Genomic DNA, 7935 nt, shown 5'->3' on the forward strand with positions numbered 1-7935 from the left:
GGGGAAATAAGGGAAAACATGGCAAGGGCAGTGCAGGTAGCGAGGGAGGAGATAAAGGAGCTCCTGGTGGCTGCTGTAGTGCTCAGACGTGCATGGCCATGAAGCGAGAATCGATGAGCATGACGAGGCACCCCTGATTGGTATCAGTCCCAGTGAAAGTTGTGTTTTTCGGAATCCAACCTGCCATGTCATCACCCCATTCCCACAACGAGGGCGCCGTCGTTATTAAAATAGGGGGGAGGGGGGTTGCTATATATAGGGAAGAAGGGGTTTTCTTTGAAAAAGGGGAAAAGGGGAAAAGGAAAAAGGAAAAAGGGAGTATAGCGTGAGGAGGAAGGTCTTGGCAAGCAATGGGAGGAAGGGAAATCTTTCGGGCAATGGGAGAAGGATTTTTGGTTGCTCACCGATAGAACAAGAAGAAGAACGGTCTCTCTCTCTCTCTCTCTCTCTCTCTCTCTCTCTCTCTCTCTCTCTCTCTCTCAACACTCGGTCATCAAAAATTACAATAGGGCATGAGGTGTAGTTTTGATTGCCACAAAAAAAACCCAAAAATAGCCCAAAAAACTCAAAAAATGAGAATTTAAGCTCGCCATTTAGAAAAAAAAAATTATGGCTAAAAAATCTTAAAATTTCTATGTCATGCTTCATATAACAATGAATTATCTTGAAAACAATGGAGAATTGACAAATTTACAATCACATGTTTAACTCAGAAAAAATACATTCCCATAATCACATCAATTTTTGACCAATTAATAAAACATAAACTTTGTGATTCACTATTGTGATGAAAAATGCAAATAAAACACATGCTCATAATTTACAAACCCCAAATTTTGCATGTAATTTTCCAAAAAGTTAAGTAACAAGATTATCTCTACTTTTGCAACAAAGCTTCATAAGCAAAACTAAAAACTAAAATTATGAAGCAAGTTTGAAAGCATATTTTTTCTCTTTGTCATTCCCAATTTGTTTTTCTTTCGCTTCTAGAGGACAATATAAGATATTGTGCGAGGTATATTCTCTGACATCAACAAGATAACCTACCACTTTGAAAACGCTTTCCTCATTGTTGAGACCTTTATCATCAATGACATAAAGAAATAAGAGGTTCAATAATTGTTTGATTGTGCCCAAAAACACCTACTCGAATTGACCAAGTATAACCTTTAGGCTTCTTGTGTCATGCATGCTCCCAAAGGATTTGAACATCATGAGTTGATGCTTTTTTTTGTTTATGAGAGGTAGCAAGCATACCTATAGGGGGAACAATGACTCTCTGTAAAGGCACCATCGGTAAAGTCTCGTCAATACCTTGAGCTTGTTCTAGAAATTTGATGAGCAGCTAACAAATGTCTTCGAGGAGCACTACTTTCAAAAGCGAAAGGAGGTGGAAGCAGTTGTCTTCTAGAATCTGCTCCAACGATTGACACTCGCATCCTAAGTGCTTGAAAGTGAGGACTGATGGGAGCAAGTTTACTACGTGAGGGAATGAGTAAACTTGTACGACCTAAACCAATTAGAGAAGATGAAGATTAATTAGCAAGATTAGATTTTTGACCTCTTCTTTGCTTCTTAAAAACATGAGCATCACCAGAAGTAAAAGGCTTTACAAAGAAGAAGCTGTAAGCCTGCAAACATCGACAAAAGAACCATAAATTCTTGCTATCAAGCATGCCAAATCCAAAATATATACTTAAAAACAACAAGAAGGATATAAAATTTGCAAAAAAATCAAACAAAAAAGATTAAAAAATCCCTCATATTTCAAGGCTTTCTTAAGTAGAAAATTAAGAATTTATGTGTATTTAAATCAAAAAAATCAAAGTATGTCTTTAGTTATGGCACAATAGATTTTTATATGTTAACAAAATGATACCAAAAGCAAGGGTATTATGCTAGTTACATCTCCCTTGCTCTAGTGTCTCAACAACAATAGGTGCTACAATAGTACTCACACTATCTCTTTGCGGAGTGGTTAAAGCAACACTCAACGGTTCAATCTCCAAGCCAACCACATTATCTTACAAATTCTTACAACAAGTATGTGTTTGACCAAGGAAGACCAAAGAGAGTAGTTTATAACATCCAAAGAGAGTAGTTTATAACATCCAACCTACACTCATTGAAAAGTACATCAAGAATAGAAGAATCACACTTGCTTTCTTGTTGTGTCCTTATGCATATAACAATAAATCCGCACCATGTGTACAAAGATCTACACAATCAATGTATCAAACAACCAATGGAAACTTTCTCTGCACAAGATTGAAAAAACATAGCTCTCTTTTTGTATCTACAATCCATCATGCATGTGTAATTCTAACCTCCACACCAATACATGTTTTCTGTAAGATACACATGAAGTTTTTTTTAATGGCTGAAAACTATCTTCTGTTGTGATGCTCAAAACAAAATTCTGAGGGCATAAACAGCTCCGAAAGGGGGGTAAAACTGTAGGACTCCTGAAAACCGAGGACTCCTGAGACTCCTGATGGAGAATTTTTCGAAATGCGGAATATGCTTATCCAAGTTCTCGACCCGAAAATTGCCTTTAAACTTCGCGCGCACACGCAAAAATGCAAAAACGATTTGCACATAACCACGCAAAGTACACACGTGAAGATAAAGCAAACTCACACAGAGAACAAGGAGATGGAGAACATGAAGATGGAGATGGAGATGGAGATGGAAAAGACATACCTAGATACGACCTTTGGAGAGAGCAAAACCTTCTTGTTATGTTTTGGAATACAAGATTGTAGCAAAGTTGTATTCTAGAATACACCTATGCTACAAACTTGTAGTCCATAATACACTTGTGCTACAAAGTTGTATTCCAGAATACACTTGTACTTCAAACTTGTATTCCACAATACACATGGGTTACAAACTTGTATTATAGAATATACTTGTGTTGTAATTTTGTATTCTAATATACAAAATTGTTACAATCTTGTGTTCTAAAATAGAGAAGTGCTAAAACTTGTATTCCGGAATACAAGATTGAAGTACTCTTGTCTTCTAGAATTAAAAAAACTTGAATCCTAAAATACTTATACACAACAAATGAACAAAAGTCTTCATATTCATATATTCTACAATACAAGTGTATTGCAAATTCGTATTCAATTGATGTTCATTGATACAAAGCAGTTTGAGAAGATGCAAATACAAGTAAGTACTACTTGAGGTGATCAAGGTGACTAAGAACAAGAAAACAAAAAATAGCGAACTATGTATCAATAAATTAAACTTGAAGGATATGAAAATTCTTGTTTATGGTCTTACTTTGAAGAAGTTTGGTCATCTTCATCAACAAACCATGAAAATTTTGATGGAAAATTTTAAGATTTGTAATTGAAAGCCTTGAGTCTTCAATTGTAAGCTTTCAAGGATGTAATTGTTTTTTTAGTGGAATGTTGTGTAATTTTTTAAGGAATATTTGCCATTTTTTGTCTTACAAAACTTTCTATATTGACTTTAATTCAAAAAATTAAAGTCTTTTTGACAATGTTCACTGTTATTTTTTTAAGTTGCTCCAAAAATTGATGCTTTTTTAGTTTTTTGAGAATTTTTGCCAAATCCAAGGTGAGGTGTATTTTTCGTGATTTAGGTGTACTTTTCGATGACCAAGTGTTCTCTCTCTCTCTCTCTCTCTCTCTCTCTCTCTCTCACTTGAAGCAAGAAAGGGGAAAAGCAGGAGGAAGGCAGCCGAAGAGAGGAAAAGCAAGGCATGGGAGGAAGGGGACGATACAAGTTGGAGGTGGGGAAGAGAAAGGAGGTAAGGGAGTAGGGCATGAGTCGGAAGGGCTTGGTGAGGAAGGAAAGGAAGGGTGGAGGAGGGAAAAAGGGAGCTCTCTCAAGTTGATAAGGTCTCTCTCTCTCTCTCTCTCTCTCTCTCTCTCTCTCTCTCTCTCTCTCTCTCTCTCTGTGGCTGGACCTTGAAGCAACAAAGGGAAGAGGAGTAGGAAGGGAAGGCCATGAGTGCTACTAGATGAAAAAAAAGGGGCCAAGGGTCGTAAGGTGTGGAAGAAGGAGAAGGAGGTCCACCTTGAGGGGTTTTGGGTGCCCAATAGCAGAGAAACATCTTCTGATGATGATGTCGAGATTCTCACTTTGCATGGTGATAGTGCCAAGGAGTGCTCCATCTAAAAGAGCTCGGCTTTGCATAGCCTAGTGGTACTACAAGCAAGTTGAAACAGGGCTTGGTGAGCAGTTGAGGAACAATATTGCTATTTAAAATTGGGAAAAGCAAATCAATGCAAAGGGATTGTTGTGCAAGTTAGAGACCAAGCAAAATTCGAGTAGGCAGAGGGCGAAAGGGAAATTTTTGGGAAATGATGAAAAGGGAAGCTATACAGTGGGTGTTTGTTTGGCGATTACAAACTACTTCCGAGGGGTTGGGGATTTTTGATTATGGGTTTGCAAATCAACAGACATACCGACGACGATGTATGCAACCGATTTGTAACTAGGTCTCAAATATCAATTTACTGGAAGCATCTTTCGATTGCCAACATTGATCAAGTGTCGATAACTAGTTTTAATTTAATTTTCACTACTATTAGTGTTCCAAGTCATGATTTTCTTTTGGGATTGCTATGTGTTCATCTCTATATCTTCTTACTAATACTAAATCGGCCCTAATCGCACTAGTTTCCCTTAGTTTGAGGCTATACTGACTATCTGTCTACAGCCAAAAGCCTGACGCTTTCTCGATCAACCCCAAAGAGATGTGCACTCCGACAATTTGGTGAACCTGACGGGAACTTGACCAGGGTAGATGGAGCCAGCCATGTCTACAAACCAAGAGGAAGAGATGCAGCAAATTATGGGGTTAATGGCTCTTATTTTGCAACAACGTAATGGAAGTCAAGTGTAGAATATGAATCCAAATTTGGGTACCAATTTGAAAAATGAAAACCAAGAATTGCAGTAGTCTGTAAAAAGTGAATTGGGTGAATTTCAAGGGCAAGATAACACAAAAAAATTTAAAGTATCGCAGCCAGTAATGGAAAACAGGAAATCTGAAGTGTCAGATAACTAGAAACAAGAGATGCTACTATAATTAGCACTTGAAAATGCAAAACATTCAGTTTTTGATCAGCAGGGGATTTTTTATGGTTATGATCCATTAGGATATTTGGATTGCTATGAAGAGGAGCTGGAGCTGCATGGGGTGCCAAAAGAGAAAAAGATTCTAAAATTTGACAGTTTTGTGATCCCAGATTTTATTGAGAGAATTCAAGAGATTCAGTAGCAAGATCTACATAGCTCGAGCAAGTTTAAAGATGTTGTCATCCGAGAACGATGGGATCCAAGCATGTATGAAGATAATGATGATTGTGTTAATATGCCTACCTATGTGTAGGTTTGCAAGCAGATTAGGGCTAAGCTAGAAATTGCTATTGATGAATGCTTGTTTGAGGATGATAGGCTATTATAGGATAAAGATGATGAAGAGGTTGTCCAAGCTATCTATGCAAAGCTTGGAATTCTAGATTCCATGCTAATGGCTAAAGTTGAAGACTTACAGGGTCGAGAAAAGCATGAGGATTTAGAGGGTCTGTACATACATGAGGGTTCACAGGGTGTAGATATACATAAGGATCTACATGACTTGTTTATATCAGATTTACAAGGTTTGGATATACCAGATTTTAAGGGCTTGGATGTGCAAGAATATGTGCTTGCAGATATGCAAAATGATTTAGAGGAGGTGCAGACTCCTTCTTTATCAAGAGTTTGTGACACAAAGCTCACTTTATGACAGGACGATCATAAAGATGATATGGATAGGACATTCGATGCAATTTGCAATGTGCATGCTGATACTTGTGCTACAGAAGCTCAAAGACATTGGATGAAGGGGGAAAACTTGATGGGCAGTCTACAATATATGTGTCTAGAATGCATACTATATGTGGAATGCCTAGTTTACAGCCTGCGATATGCAGGGTGAAAGATTCTTCTGAAGCGACGGACCCAAAGCTTATGTGCTTATTGGATGAAGCTTTGGAGGGCTTCTCAATTACCAATGCAAAAGGTACCAAACAATCTGGTTTTGTGCATAAGGACGTTTATCTAGATGTGGTTGATGATGACCTTATGTAGTTGTTGGATGATGCTCTATTGGGTTTTGGGCCTATACAAACTAGGGGAATCTTTTCTGATGCATCTCGCGAGTCCGATGAAGTGGATTTTTCCAAAGATTTGACGTATCCAGATATGCATGATCAAAATTTTGATGCTAGAGGGGGTGAAGGTGAATTACCAATCCTCTACCCGTGATTGATGATCAACAATTGGATGAGCTAGCTGCACAAAGGATATGGAAGTATCTAGTGACGGGATATTTGGTTACCCTATGATGTAGGGGATGTTGAGCTAGCTTTTGATCCAGGAGGAAACAATTATATGCATGGTCTGGGTCAATTGATTGCTATGTCATTTGATCCAGGTGGAGATGGATATGTGCATGGTTTGGGGCGATTGACTTATTTACCATATGATCCAAGTGCGGTTCATGATGGTTTACGGGTTAATTCATGCTTATGCTCTATTGTTGGGAAATTCTTGTGTTTTCCCTATGATCCTAGAGGAGGGTATATTCTAATAAGTCCACATGTTGCAAAATATTTCAAAGTATGCTCACAGTGGGGCAATACGTATTTGTTTACATGGTTTTACTTGTAGTTGGAATAATGGTTGGCACATACCGGAGGATGTGCATGTTTAGAGGGGGTGGATGTCGTGTCACTCTGCGGGCACATGATAAAAGACGGGAATTTGAATGCAGTATCAAGTTTTGCCAAACTTGTGATTTATGCCAGGATCTGATATGCCATCAGGATGCTGAAGTGTATGCTAAATATTGATTCGGTGCCTAGAAAGGAAGATTGGTGCTTACAAGCTGAGCTACAATGATGCTGCCAGAAAGAGGTTTTCTAAGATAAATTTGTAGTGTTCGACATACTCTCCAGGCCTGTCTTTACGACTCGTCAATCGAAGCTACGGTGAAGAAGTTATGTCAGTTTGAAGCTAGGACAGTTTACAGATATGGGCCAGATTGGGCATCTGCAAATGAAGGGTCAAAGTTGATATGAATGCATGGGACTAAAGTACTCACTTTGTGGAGCGTGTCAATCTTTTGAAATCAGCAATCAGAGTTCTGGTTGCCAAGATATCACAGGTTAAAGTTTCATGGAGGATCAGTTTCGTACCAGTTTGGTCACCTCGGTCGGGGTTCCATCTGGGAGTTTTGAGCTTCATCTTGGTTTTGGAATGCGGTACAATAAGCACTTAAGGAGAATCGTATCCAGAATGCCATCTCTTAGGGTGCATTGGTTGCTGGATATGCTAGGGACCTTGTGCTCGTTCGGCACTACCGTGGTCAAGATTTATGTATAAAGGGGTGCTTTGGCAATGCCCGATATGGCAATCAAAAGAAGAAGTAAGAAATGTGTTGTGCTTGGCAGTGCCTAGGTCGATATGTTGTCAAATATGGTGCCCTTAAAGAAGCACATTAAGTTATTGATGACCTCGAGGTAGAATCTATTAACCGAATGCGAAAGGAAGGACTTTCATCAAATGCAATCACCTATACTTGAATCTTGAGGGTATGTGGCTGTTACCATATACATGTGGTATTGATGTGTGTGAACACACTAGGACCGCTAGGGTATTTTTTCCCTCTTTAGGAGGTTTTTTCCCCCGTGCATTGTATATACACCCATCACTCTAGGGCTATCTATCTTCCATTGCACACTAAGTAATACTCTCTCTATTGTGTGCCTTGAGCTTCCTTTGTCTTCTCCAAGTTGTGTGCGTTTCTCTGCAACCCTAATTCCAACAATTGGTATCAGAGTAGGTTGCGTCCTCCCAGGCTTAGTCATCAGCTGCTCCAGCACACACCTGCTCACTTTCTCCGAT

Source organism: Adiantum capillus-veneris, chromosome 10 (genome assembly GCF_014529385.1).
Source record: "Adiantum capillus-veneris isolate H3 chromosome 10, ASM1452938v2, whole genome shotgun sequence".
In the NCBI taxonomy this organism is placed as follows: domain Eukaryota; kingdom Viridiplantae; phylum Streptophyta; class Polypodiopsida; order Polypodiales; family Pteridaceae; genus Adiantum; species Adiantum capillus-veneris.